This window comes from Prionailurus bengalensis, chromosome C1 (assembly GCF_016509475.1).
Source record: "Prionailurus bengalensis isolate Pbe53 chromosome C1, Fcat_Pben_1.1_paternal_pri, whole genome shotgun sequence".
NCBI classification, from domain to species: Eukaryota; Metazoa; Chordata; class Mammalia; order Carnivora; family Felidae; genus Prionailurus; species Prionailurus bengalensis.
Window position 1 is genome coordinate 148,803,571 of NC_057345.1, and position 15,020 is coordinate 148,818,590.

Genomic DNA, 15,020 nt, shown 5'->3' on the forward strand with positions numbered 1-15,020 from the left:
TTTATTTGACACAGTTTGCTTTGGAGGTTGAGTTTACTACAAGCCTCTCCACACTTCGTTCTTTTTGTATCAGATTCAGGAAAATAATAAGTTGATTGTCTAGCTGTCTTCCAACACCTACTTTGTGTGAATCAAGTGCACTGAAAAGTATAAGATGAGTACCTTTTAGTTAAGGACTCAACAGAAAGGAAAAATAGAAAAAAATGAAAAAACTTTGCACTGGGAAAGGTTGTGTGTTTTAACTGCTACATTGTTTTTTAGGTAGGTCCCTAATCCGTAGACCTTCTCATTTATAGATTTAACTCTAAATTGGAGTTAGTAACACTGTGTAGGATATTGGGAGGTGTTTATGGATGCTAACAGGAAATTTGTTATGTAACAATATCATATTACAGCAGAGTTTAACACATGCTTATTTGACTTGATGTGAAGATTAGAAAGTAAAAGTACATTGTTTCTCTGCTACCTTAGAAATTGAAATAACTCATTCAAGTATATAATGTATATACGTGATTGGCTGTGCAAATAGTTTTACCTGCTTCAGGTAAAGGTATGCTTTCAGTTGGAAATAGATTTTAGTTGTTACAGATACTTGAAGAGAAGTAGCTCTAAAACTAGTAATCATTCACAATCAAAAATAACATAAATTGTGTTTTGATGATAGTATATTCCCTTACCAACCCCCGCTATTATATAAGTAGAAGGTACTGCATTTCACATATTAGATGTTATACTGAAGATTCTAAATTGTGGAATTAAGTGTCCAGTTTTCTTAATTCTTAACCTATACTGGTTTTGAAGGGAGGTAGGGGAGCAGGGTAGTGATGGGAAGCATAAGAGAAGGTAAGCAGAAAGTAGGAGCAGCTGGCGTTCATCCAGGGAAAAAAAATGTTACTGCTGCATTTACAGGCTGAATAAATAAATCTGTTTCAGTGAGTAGTTCTGATATAATTTGACTTAAAGAAACTACTCCCTAACTCAGTTTAATAAAAACTTTAGCGATTGTATGACCTTGAGTAATTGAATTAAGTCTATATTAAGTCAGAATTGCAATTTCTTATTTCTATACAAATTGGGAAAGTAAATTTAATTTAAAACTTTTAAATTCACTTAATTAAAAAAAAACAGTTATTGCCAATTTTAAAATTGAATTCTTGTTGTTGGCCAAGGATTGATTTAAATAGAGAATTGTCCCATCACCAATCATTTGGGAAGTCCAGTCTCTCACCTGACTGCTTTGAAATTTTAAAGTATTTTGAGAATGCTCTATAATCTGGTGGGGTTCCCCCCCGCCATTTCAATCAAGGGGCAAATCTCTAATTTGCCTAATTTTAAAATAGAATTATAATAATGAAGTCATACATGCATTATTAACTGGAAGATAAAGTAGGGATTATTCTAGGGTTATTCTGGGGCATAAACATTCATGGAATTGTATGTCACTTTGGAAAGCTGCCTTCATGCCTTCATTGTACTGGGAGATAATTACTTCTTCAATGTCTTAAATGGTTTTGTAGTGCCTTTCCTGCGCTGAAGGGGGAAGAAGAATCTGATACAGGACACCAGTGGACTGATCATGTTTAGAGAATTAGGTAACTATTTCATGCCCAAACTGTAACTACAAAGAGCTGCAGAGAGAGAGGAAGTAAAACTTTAAGATACCTGAATGTGAGACTTCATAAACTGCCAGTAAATGATGATCTCAATCAGGAGATCAATTTGATGCCCAGCTGTAAGAAATAACAGGCTCCTTTTAGGATAAGGAGGTGAGGGCCTAAGTGACAAAGAGCAACAATTCATGTGCTTGCTGGTTTCAGTTGAGAAGTTGCACAACATTCATATGTTGTTCACATTATCACTTTAATAAATCAGTAGAATTATCTTCATCTTTTGGGGGCTTTGTTACCGTAACTAATTGGGGATATTACATGATGGTGCTTTTCAGTGAAACTTAGAATACTGCAGACATTCCATTTGTCACTGGTCTAAGTATTTTCTTTTTATAATTTAGATTTACTGTTACTTGGTATACTAATAAATGTTAGCTACATTGCTGATCATTTGATTATTCATAGTCTTGATATTATAGTTTATTGTGACTAATACACAATGATTCACTGCAGATGATAAAATGCCATTAGAGATTGGATTGTAAAGTTTTAATACTATAAAATATATAAATTAAAATATGGAAGTGTCTGCATTATTTTAAGTCATGTCATTATGAAACATTTTTCATGAACTGTATAATGCCTGCTGATTCAGTAGATGCCAGTCCCTCTAGGTAGATATAATATCATATAGCCCTCATTAAGTCCAGAACTCAACAAACAAAGGGTGAGTAGGGAGGGGGTAAGTGAACCAATAACCCTCTTCAACTGCCAAGGCATGTTTGCTTCTATCATTATTGTCTATGTTAAATATAAATTTAGTGAGTTGTAAATATCCAGAGAAGTTTATTCTGTTCTTCCTTAATCTGGATCCCCTCCCCTGCCCCCTTTCCCCGACGTCAAATGCTACCACCCAATGCATCTGTCTGCTTGGAGAGGCAGAGAAAGCCTCTTTTCAGGAGCCATTTAATATTGAAGCTGATGCTTAGTGTTCCAAGTTGAATTTAGAGTGGATGCGGGTTTGTCATCAAAATGGCATTATATATAAAAGGTAAAATGTGTCGTTGAAGAGGGGTCATCAGAGTACTCTGTAGGCTTTGGAGGCCTGGCCTGGAACTTGGAATACAGTTTTTCATAGATGCCACGGCTGACTTACACATAGGCTTTTAAAACAGTGGGAAGTAGTGTCTGAAATTCTGGTCCTTTGTAAGCTCTCTCAATTTTGCAGACGGGGAGGTGAAAAGCACCCTACTCCAGAAATTAGGATATCTACCACTAAACCTTATGGCCCTAATAAACCATTTAACATTTGGGTTATAGCTTCCTCCTTTTAAAAATGCAAGATTTTGGGGGCACTTGGGTGGCTTAGTTAAGCATCTGACTTCAGCTCAGATCATGGTCTCGGGGTTCCTGAGTTCAAATCCCACCCCCTGCTTCAGACTCTGTGCTGACAGCTGAGCCTGGAGCCTGCTTTGGATTCTGTGTCTCCCTCTGTCTCTGCCCCTCCCCCACTTGTACTCTGTCTCTCTCTCTCTCTCAAAAATAAATAAAAACATTAAAAATAAATACAAATAAAAATGCAGGGTTTGGGGTGGCTGGGTAGCTCAGTGAGTTAAGTGTCTCTTATTTCAGCTTAGGCCGTGGTCTCACAGTCCATGGGTTCAAGCCCCACGTTGGGCTCTGTGCTGACAGTGCAGAGAACCTGCTTGGGATTCTCTCTGCCCCTACCCTGCTAGTATACTCTCTCACGCGCTCTTTCTCTCAAAAATAAATAAACATCAAGTAAAAATGAAGGGTTTGGATTGCATTGCTTTGCTCAAGGTTTCCAAAGCCCTCCATGCTTTTGCTTTTTTTTTTTTTTTTTTTAAAGAAAAGTTTCCTAAGCATTAGTTTATGTAATCAGTCTTCTTTCTCCTTCCCCAAATCGTAGCAACAAAGGAGTTGGAGTTCTCTTTTGGGACTTTTGAATCTCCTTCATGGGCACCTTAAATTGTTTTGTTTTTTTTTCTTTTGTAACAAGATCATTTTGGGAAGTGAGAGGAACAGATTAATGTATATAATGTTTTCACGGTCTTTGGCTGTCTACCCCTAACCCACCCCTCATCCAGGATTAACCATGGTAGTTTAGGTTGGAAAAGGTCCTTGGACTTTCACCTTGACACTGGATGAATCCATAAAATGTATCAGTAAAGCAGTGAGGTGTCTGCTTAGAAGTCAGACTGCCATAGTTCAGTTCTGTCTATTTGCTAGGTGTGTGACGTGCTAAATTATATAAATTCTATAGATCTCATTTTACTCATTTGTAAAACAATGATATAAGTATCCACCTCAAATGGTTGTGAGGAATAAATGAGTCAATGCATGTAAAGCCCTTAAAGCTCAGGGCCAGTTCTTAATACATTTAAACCCTTATTCTTGCATTGTTGTACTTAATGATACTTTCTGTAGCATCTACTATATATTGGGCAAATTATTAACTTGCTTTCTTTTAGTAAATACGATTATGAATCTAAATAAAATATTTCAGGGAAAATATAAACTACGAAAGAGAAATTATGAGTTTGATAGTTTGCAAGAGATTGTTCATAAGGAAAAGAATCCAGCAAAATCAAAGAAGGGCCTTTTTAAAATAGGGAAGTTATAACTTCTTGGGGTGCTTGGGTTGCTCAGTCGGTTAAGTGTCTGACTTTTGCTCAGGTCGTGATCTTGCTTGCCTTCGTGAGCTTGAGCTCCTTGTTGAGCTCTGTGCTGACAGCTTAGAGCTTGGAGTCTGCTTCGGATTCTGTGTCTCCCTCTCTCTGCCCCTTCCTCGCTCACACTTTATCTCTCACAAATAAACAAACATTAAAAATATTTAAAAAAAATAAAATAGGGGAGTTACAACTTCTTTAGTTAGGCAATATGTAAAGGCATGTAAAATACCACTAACCAACACATGTAGGAGGTTTGGTTGAATAATTCCTTAATAAAGGAAAGGTAAAGACTGGTAGTATTATATTTCAGGGGCCAGAGTGGAAACGCTTGCAAAATGTAAAATATCTTTTAATTATGTATATAACTATTGCATTTGTAATTCTAATTAGTATCATTTTATACAATGTCTTTCCTGGTCTTTACATGAAGAAAGTGTTAGTGTTTTTTTTGTTTTGTTTTGTTTTTTAATATAATTTATTGCCAAATTGGCATCCATACAGCACCCAGTGCTCATCCCAGCAAGTGCCCTCCTCAATGCCCATCACCCATTTTCCCCTCGCCCCCACCCCCCATCCGCCCTCAATTTGTCTCTCTGTATTTTAGAGTCTCTTGTGGTTTGCCTCACTCCCTCTCTCTACTGTAACTATTTTTTCCCCTTCCCTTCCCCCATGGGCTTCTGTTAAGTTTCTCAAGATCCACATATGAGTGAAAACATACGATATCTGTCCTTCTCTGACTTATTTCACTCAGTGTAATACCTTCCAGTTCTGTCCACGTTGCTGCAAATTTCATGATTTTATTCAGAAAGTGTTAGTGTTAATCATATATGCATTTATGGCCTAAAATGCAGCTTGTAAATTAACTTTAAAAATATATATATATATTTTATATATATATATTATATATATATATATAATATATATATATTTTATTTTAGAAAGAGCACACAAGCCAGGGAGAGGGGCAGAGGAAGACAGAGAAAATCTCAAGCAGGCTCCATGCTCCGCACAGAGCCCAGTGCAGGGCTTGATCTCACCACCCTGGGACCATGACCTAAGCCGAAATCAAGAGTTGGATGCTCAGCCAGCCGAACCACCCAGGCACCCCTTAAATCAGCTTTTCAAACTGATGTTTCTGTCCAGAAATGAGCACTTGAAATTGACAGGAAATTGCCAAAGCAATGAAAGACTAGAAGTTTGGAAGATACTTAATGTAATAAACCAAGAAACAGTGGTGTAAGAGATATAAAGAGTCTCTTGTTCTAGACCTGGCTGGGTTACTACATAGGTGTGTGTCCCATGAGTAAGTCCTTTACCTCTGGGCTCTAGTTTTCTCGTGTATAAAATGAGGGAGTTGAACTAGATGCTCTCTAGAGCCCTAGTACTTATATTTCACCATGCTTAGAATTACATGTTGTCATTCTGTTTAATTTTTCCCTCAGCAGAAATGAGGACTGTCTTCTCAAGTATTTATTAAAATTTACTTTTTAGGATAAGGGGAGAAAGTTGAAGTTGTATACATGAAATGTTCAGCTCATAAAAATATAAGCATTGTAGCCAGACAAACATTTGACCTAATGTTGGCTGAGTCAGTGGCTAACCTCTTGGATTCATTTGTTAATAGCCAGTTTCCTGTGCACTTTTGAGGCTTAACCCCTAATTGAGACTAAATTTTCCGGAAGTTGGATAGAAACAGAAGGGGGATTTAGGTGATAATTTGAGGGGACTAGTCTTGTTAAAATGAGAAAGACCCACTTACCATTTGCTTTAATTTTGTTTTGTCCTCAAACACACGAACTGAGAGTTGTTCCTCTGAAAACATCTTGCTTTTCCATAAATACTTTATGTTCGTAGGAACTCACTAATTCATATCTCATTATAGAATATAGATCTCCTTCATTTAACTCTAATCTTTGCATGCAGACAATGTACAGTGTTCGGAAACTGGTGGATTCCAACAGGATGATATTCTTGGATTGTGTTTTTTGTTTTTGTTTTTTAAAGCAGTTAAAAACTCTGTTGAGGAGAGCTTCTAGATCCTGCTCTCCCCTACAAAGGGGAAAAAATCCTTGTAGAACTTACATATGTATACATCTATAAACAGTAGTTTAAAAATATTGAGATCAACTGTTTTCTTTTGCTAATGTAATCAGTACATTATTTTCAAAAGGAGAATTATGTATGTATACTAATGTATGCAATATTAATTTTCAGTGTCATGATCAAAGTAAACACTTGAATAGGCTTTTCAGTTTCCATACCTTCACAAGAATTAGAAGCACTCATGTAAAATGGAAACCAGTAATAACCACTTTGAAGTGAAGCGCATCATATATTCTGACACCTGTACCCTGTATTGAATAGGAAAGAAGGACTGATCTAGCTAGTTAGAAGTAACTTCTTATTCTTGAATACTACCAAGGGTTCAAACAAAGGGACTGAACACAGTTAGTGCTTCATATTTACTGGAGCCCTACCATGTATGTGTTTTGTTTTGGATACCTCTTATTTAAAAAGATACACGATTCATTTTAGCTCCTTTCAAGCAACATTCATTAGTCCCCTGCTCTGTATCAGACTGTGCTAGGCCTCATGGCCAAATAATGGTTTCTGTCAGGAGTTTTACTTGGATTCAGTATTGAGAGTCTCCATCTTTAAGGAATTTGTGATTAATTTTACAATCCAGTTGGGAAAGATAATACACATGAACTGGAAAAAAAAAGTCCTAGAAAACTTTGGTATATAAATAAACATGCAAAATTTTTCTGTAAGTGTTAAGAAAGAGCTGTAAGATGACTTTGTATTAACTGGGTTTTAGCTAAATCTACTTTTTTGGTATGTGTTGATACATTACCAGAATCTAGATAGACAGCTGCCTGCCTTAACCACTGTCTGTGGCTTTCTTTGGAAAAACCTTGCGTCTGAAAAAGTACACTGTTACCAATAGTAAGGTAGAGATTTCAGAAAAGGTTTTAATCACGAACTTGATTATTTGGTTATATTTCTTAGAGTACTTTACCAAATACCTTGTGTAAAATCACAATGAAAATGAATTCTTGATGAAAAACCATAATTTATGCTTCAAGACTTACCATTTTAAGTTCTTTTTTTTTAACTTCTTCTTTAAAATTTTTATGTTTTTATTTTATTTTTGAGAAAGAGAGAGAGAGAGAGAGAGTGAGAGAGAGAGACAGAGTGCTAGTGGGGGAGGGGCAGAGAGAGAAGGAGACACAGAATCTGAAGTAGGCTCCAGACTCTAAGCTGTCAGCAGAGAGCCCGATGCGGGGCTTGAACTCACGGATGGTGAGATCATGCCCTGAGCCACCTAGGCGCCCCTTAAGTAAGTTCTTATTTTCATTTTCATATAGCAGTACTTTGGTTTATTGTGTTTTGTGCTTTTCTTTATTCTTTATGCAATTTATGTGCCTTTATAAGTCCAGACTCATTATCTATTATTGAAAATATCCCCTTCCGTTGTTATGAATAAACAGAAGAATGTTTTGAAAATCTCTTGTGACATCTGCTAGAATAAATGGTCTCATTGAATCTTACCTTAAATCTCAGACTGATGTACTGTTGGGAATTTTCCACTTATTGTCAATTTGTCAATGACTGAATAAGCAGAAGAGTCAGTTTTTTTTTTTAAAGCACTAAAAAAGGAATCCGAAAACCCAATTGTACTTGCACAAGAACTGCTATTATTTTGAGACCTGTGATAAACAACTCAGCTGTTGAAATGTCTAATTCAGACTGTCAGCAGATGAAAAATTCAGACTGTCAGTCTGAAATCTTTAGACAGGCTATTGGCAGGTGTCAGTCTTCAGAAATATTGTTTGTGGGTCATTCGTTTGGAGCTCTGAACAGTTTTCCATAGAAGCAATATAAATCCAGAAATTCAGCATCCTAAAATATAACTAGAATTTAGAATATATTGGTTCCCATTGTCCTCCTCTGAGCTCTTCAATGGCAGGGATTTTGTCTTTGTGTGTGACTTATTCTTGACCTCTAGTCTTTCTAGATATTTATAAGAATAAATTGTGTTTTTTTAAATAATTTTTATTTGAGTATAAATGACAATGTTACATTCATTTCAGATCTACAACATAGTGATTCAACTTCTATGTTATGCTATGCTCACCCAAAGTGTAGCTATCATCTGTCCCTATGCTGCACTATTACAGTATCACTGACCTATTCCTTATGCTGTCCCTTTCATTCCCATGACTTATCCATTCCATAAATGGAAGCCCGTATCTCCCCCTCCTCTTCACTCAGTTTGTTCACCTCTCCTCCCTCCTGGGAAACATCAGTTCTCTGTATTTTTAGGTTTGATTCAGCTCTGTGTTTATTCATTTTTTTAGACTCCATATAAGTGAAATCATGGTATTTTTCTTTCTCTCACTTATTTCACTTAGCATAATATCCTCTATATCCATCCATGTTGTTGCAAATGGCGAGATTTCTTCATTTTTTAATGACCATGTAGTATTCAACTGTGTGTGTGTGTATACACACATACATACATACATTCACCACATGTGTTTTATCCATTAATCTATTGATAGACACTTGGGTTGCTTCCATTTCTTGGCTATGTGGATTATGTGATATTTCTGTTTTTAATTTTTTGAGGAACCTCCATACTATTTTCCACAGTAGTTGTACCAATTTACACTCCCACCAGCAGTGCATGAGAGTTCCTTTCTCTCCACATCCTTGCCAACACTTGTCTTTTCTTGTCATTTTGATGTTAGCCATTCTAACTGTTATAAGGTGATAGCTCATTGTGGTTTTGATTTGCATTTCCCTGGTGATGAGTGATGTCAAGCATCTTTTCTTGTGTCTGTTGGCCATCTCGATGTCTTCTTTGGAAAAAATCTGTTCACGTTCTCTGACCATTTTTTAAATCAGATTGGGGTTTATTGGTGTTGAGTTGTAGAAGTTGTTTATATAATTTGAATATTCACCCCAGATAAATCCTTTGCAAATGTCTTCTCCCATTAATGAATGAGTTTTAAATTACAATTTTGGAATACCTTCACCAACTACTCTTGGATTAACTTCTCTCTGCAGCCCTCTTTCTTTTGTAAATTATTTTTGTAAACTGTTTATCATGCATATTTCAATGGCAACACTGCATTTGCCTCATAGAAAAATTACCTTTGTAATACAACTTGCTAGATAATTTATCATATCAAATTCCTTACTAAAAATCCTCAATTAGAAGATGTTAAGCATATTGATTCATATTCATATTAATTTTAATTGCCTATATTATAACTATGGTGAAATGAATTTACATAGTCCTCTTTCTTGTACTATTCACATGCAGACATCAAGCACCAAGACCAGCTTGGTCAGGTTTTGGCAGTATGACATTGAGCAAATTTTCTGTGTCCTTGTCTTTTGTAAATTAGTAATAACTTTTATATACCCAGCTGATGAATTGAGGTCAGGAGTAGATGTAATTTTAAGCACATGAAGTTTTTCTAAGGAAAAAGTTTACTAAAATAGTATGATATTTACTATAAATCTACATAAACATTAAAAACACTAAAACAGGAAATTTCATAGCTTGTTTTAGCCCAGTGGGTACACCAAAACTTTGTTTGATTTTAATAGTGCAGTTGGAAATACTCTTAAGACATTTTGGTGGTCCCTCCCCTAACCTCAAGTAATCACAGTGGTAAAATTTGAATAAATAATAATTTAAAAAATAAATTTTAATTGTGAAATTATTTTGAAATCACATGTGGCTTTAAGAAATAACACAGAGATCCTGGGTACCCTTTACCTAGTTTCCTCCAATGGTAACATTTTGCAAAACTACAGTACAGTGTCATGGCCAGGATACAGTCAGGATACATAACAAATTCTATCACTACAAGCATCTCCTATGTTGCTCTTGTAGAGCCACAGCCTCACTTCTCTTTCACCCTCACCCCCTCCTTAATCTCTACCAACAACTTAATTAATTTAATTTAATTTAATTCCATTTCTATAATTTTGTCATTTTAAGAATGTTACATAAATAGAATCATATAGTGTGTGACTTTAGAGTTTTGGGTTTTGTTTTTACTCAGCATAATTCCTTAGAGATTCATTCAGGTTGTTCTGTATCAATATCTCTTCTGTTTAATTGCTTAGTATTACATAGTATGGATGTACCACAGTTTGTTTAATCATTCACCTATGGAGGGACATCTGGGTTATTTTTAATTTATGATAATTTTAAGTTTACAAATATCACTGCTATAGATATCTGTATCCTAGAAAATGCGTAGGAATGAAATTGCTGGATTGATTTTTTTTTTTTTTTAAGATACTATTTTTAAGTAATCTATACCCAGCGTGGGGCTCGAACTCAGAAACCCAAGATCAAGAGTCACATGCTCCACCAAGTGGAGCCAGACAAGTGCCCCTGAATTATAATTTTTGAAAGCTTTCTTTCTGTGATTACACACTGAATTACATGAGGCCTCATGTAAAGTTAGGTAAATTACCAAAACTTGTCTGTAAAATATATAGACAACTTGTCTATAAAACATAAAGTCTTTTATCTTTTGTTAGTGTTTTACAAATACTACTCCCATAAGTTTACCTTATTTTTAGCAAAACATCATTCATTTTAAGTGGATATCCTGAACTTGCTTTGTAGCTTGACTTCAGTGTTTGTTTTCTGTTCTGTTTTGTTTTGGACAGCAGGTATACTTAATTTCTGGTAGCAGTACTGTATTTTTAAATGCAATTCTTGATGTTGCATTTATTTGGAATTTCACCTATGTAGGATGTACAACATTATAGGTAATGTTCTTCCCAAAAAAAGGTGTTTATTGTGTACCATGCTAACAGGCAAAGTGGGGGCGTAAAATGAAGACATCAGTATCCTTGTATGTGATTGGAATTGATCCAGCTGTCAGGTAGAAGACAATAAGCATACCTGGTATTTTTAAAGGCAAAGACTCTTTCTTTCCTAGGAGAGAAGACATTTTTTAAAGCATGATTCTCTCACTTTCTCCTCTTAACCCCCTGCTTTTTGCATGATTACATACAATTTCTGCTAGAAAAAAAAAATGCTGAAATTGTCTAGCCTAAAGTTTTTACTATTAATAATTTGATTTTTTGAATTAATGTCCTTCTTATCTTGAATGTCAAATATGTTTCTTCTCATAGTTTAAAATACCACCAGATCTGTTAGTTTTATATCTTGTTCTGTATTGCTTATTTTTAGTATAATACATTTATCAATGCTTTTAGCATTCATAGTCTTCTGCAATCCCAGCTGAGAAGACAACTGATGATCATGAGCAATCCTAAAATATAGCTTATCCAGTAACATTCTTTTTTAACACATGCTTTTAAGGATTTGATCCTTTCTCTATATTTGAATGATATAACCTCAGCACCTTTTAATTTCACTGAAGTATGATCTTCCCAACAGTTTGTATATTTCCTGAAGGCTTTTCTCTAGGTGACTAGTGTGCCCTTCTCTGTCTCGTGAGCCCATGGTTCTTTTCCTTCAAGATCTAACTCCGTGACCCCTTCCTAGTGAAGCCTTCTTTGGCCCTTCTTTCTTACCATTTTGCATGTAACTCTGCTATGAACATGTGTCACGTTGTGTTCAAGTTGTTTCTGTGTCTCTGTTCATGGCTATGTTGCAAGTCCTGCTCAGGTTACTGTGTCACAGCCATCATTGTAGCTCTCACTTAGCAACATGCCTGCCATATATTATGCCCCAGCTGGGTGCTTTGTGTGAATGAACAATTAAATACTTTGTTTATGATCTTAGTTGTCCTGTCTCCCCTAACCTTCAGTGACTCCTGGTTGTTCACCTTCCAGGATGGCTTCAACACTCCTTAGCCTGCCTACCATTTAAGACCCTTTACAATGAAACCCTAATTATTCTCCTTCCTGAGCCTTCCCCATCAGCAAAACTAGTTTCTACTTGCTGTTACCTGCTTCCCTGCACCGTAGGTTTAAATCTTTCAGCCCTCCAAGACCTGGTTCAAATATTTCCTTGTATGGGTGACCTTCTGTGACCACTCTGGTTGACTGTTCTCTGTCCTCCAAATGTTTTTACTTGTACTCTTTTTTTTTTTTTAATTAATTTATTTATTTTGAAATAGTGGGAGAGAGCACACAAGCAGGGGAGGGGCAGAGAGAGTGGGGGAGAGAATAACCCAAGCAGGCTCAGCATGAAGCCTGACTCAGGGCTCGAACTCCTGAACCCTGAGATCATGACCCCAGTTGAAATCAAGAGTCAGGTGCTTAACTGACTGAGCCACCCAGGTGCCCTTGTATTCTGGCTTTTAATGATAAACTTCCCATGGTGGTTTTTCTGTTGTATTGGATTGTTCATCTCTACCTATTAATGTTTCTGTTGTCTCTTTCTCCCAAGTATAGTCTCTTGAGGGAAGTGTCCTTGTCCTGCACATGTGCTATCCCAAGTGACATTTTTCAAGTAGAGGTCACTCAAGAAATAGAGGTTGTATCTGCTGGTGATATGGGTAAGCAGGGTTAACTTTTAATTTAGGCATACCAAAATGTCCATGAAAAGGCAGTCTCTCATCTGTCCTTTCATTTAGAGTTATTTGCGAAGCACTAGCATGTACCAGTCTTTGGTATATGTCACTTAGATATTTTGGTGACCTCAGCAGCCAAATAAGCTACATCAAAATGAAGCTTTGATGGTTAGTTTTTAAAGACCCCATCTGTGAAGTAAGGTGTATTAAGTGGGGGTTTTGGTCCTGTAAGTTGTTGTCTTATATATATGTGTGTGCGTGTGTGTGTGTATATATATATATATATATATATATATATATATATATATAGTACTGTCACATACTGAAAAGAGTGAAAACTGTAGCTGAGAAAACAAAATTTACCTCTTCAAATTTGTTTTAACAAGGAAAAGGTTATATGCTTCTGAAGCTACAGAAATGTTGATGTCCAGTATGGTAGCTACTGACCACATGGGCTATTTAAGTTTTTTAATTAAAAGTTTAGTTTCTTATCCTTACTGGCCACACTTTAAGTGCTGGATAACTTACAGATGGCAAGTGGCTATTGTAATAGATAAAGAATGTTTCTGTCACTGCAGAAAATTCTGTTGGAACTGGTATAGAGAGTTGCTGGGACCAATTATAAATAAGAAAATTGTAGATGCTTTCAGAATAACACAGCAAGATAGTATAACTTTACAGTCTTCAAAGCATTTATGTTCATATTTATTTAATCTTTTTAATAACCATAAAATTGGTGATATGCTGCCTTTATTTCACATGCAAGGAAGTTATGAGCATCATCACAGCAATAAAAAGTAACTCTTAAAAGGGCATTAGAATATACTATAAGTTCAGTTTGTGGTTCAGTTCTTCATACTGAAAGCAATAGTTGTTATATAGTAGTAAATACTTGATTAATGAATTATGGAAAGCATTGGATGTACATGAATGTATTTATTTTTGCTTTCACTTAAAATCCCATCAAGTTAAAAAAAAATCTCTTGGCTTACCTATTGAAATTTTCAAAGGAGGTCAATGAATTCTAGTCAATAACCTTTTTTTTTTTTTCTGAGGCCTAGTGCTAGGTGTGAGGAGGGATGTGGAAATGAGGCAGAAAAGGTTTACTTCCTTTGTTCATGACCTACAGTAAGGATATTAGCTCTTAGACGTGACATTATAGTAGCAATTGAACCTCAGAGATCCCAGAAAATGTCATTATTGATTACAGAAAAGCTTGATCGTCTTCACGTATGTAGCAACTTCAAGCTGGCCAGAGCCTTTTGCTTTCTATTCCATCTACATGCTGAGACCTGTAGGGGCAGCAAAGTATAAAAGGCAAAGAACTTGTCCTCAAGAAGCTTGAATTAAAACTGCTATAATTCTGGGGATAAAAGAAGGAGGACAGTTGTGCTGAACACCTTCCATTTGTGGTTTTGCTTTGAAAAAAAATTTGTTTTTAATTTTTTTTAACGTTTATTTATTTTTGAGACAGAGAGAGAGAGAGCATGAACGGGGGACGGTCAGAGAGAGGGAAACACAGAATCTGAAACAGGCTCCAGGCTCTGAGCTGTCAGCACAGAGCCCGCTGCAGGGCTCGAACTCACCGCGAGATCATGACCTGAGCCGAAGTCGGCCGCTTAACTGACTGAGCCACCCAGGCGCCCCAAAAATTTTTAAATTAAAAACTGCCTGGAACACATAGAAGTTTGAGTATATGGAATAAGTTAATCCCACATGCAAAATATGATTCATTTAATGTATAGACTATCCCCTTGCTTCACAGTCATAGGGAAGTTAAGGGTCAGAGTCCTCCCCCTTTTCTTGTTTTTTCATTAATGCTGACTTAAGACACAGAAATTTCATCTTATTTTAAATATCCATAAATTAACTTCAAAGCAGAAATGCTGATGTAAAATTTGAGTTACTTTAAACTGGTATATTTTAACATTTCATGCTTTTTAAAATATTTAACACATAACAAATCTATGCTATTGGTTATAGTTTTTTCACTGCTTGTAAGAAACGAGGTGATCAACACTCCTCACATGAATGCATAGGCTGTAAGTATTTTGCAGGTCGCTTCTGTGCTCTGAATCAGTTGGGTTGTAAAGACAGAACTGACAGAGTCAGTTTGAAAATAGGTTCTCATTCACCTTTTTTGGATTCATTTTAATTTGCAGTTTTGTACTAAGCTGCTTAAAGCTTTTTGGAGC

General features: G+C 35.9%; 1 protein-coding gene across 13 annotated transcripts in view; it reads left to right on the forward strand.

Annotated features, from left to right (window-relative positions):
- PKP4 (plakophilin 4) overlaps nt 1–15,020 on the forward strand; it is a 240,442-nt gene that overhangs the window by 2,204 nt on the left and 223,218 nt on the right. The window lies entirely within an intron of this gene.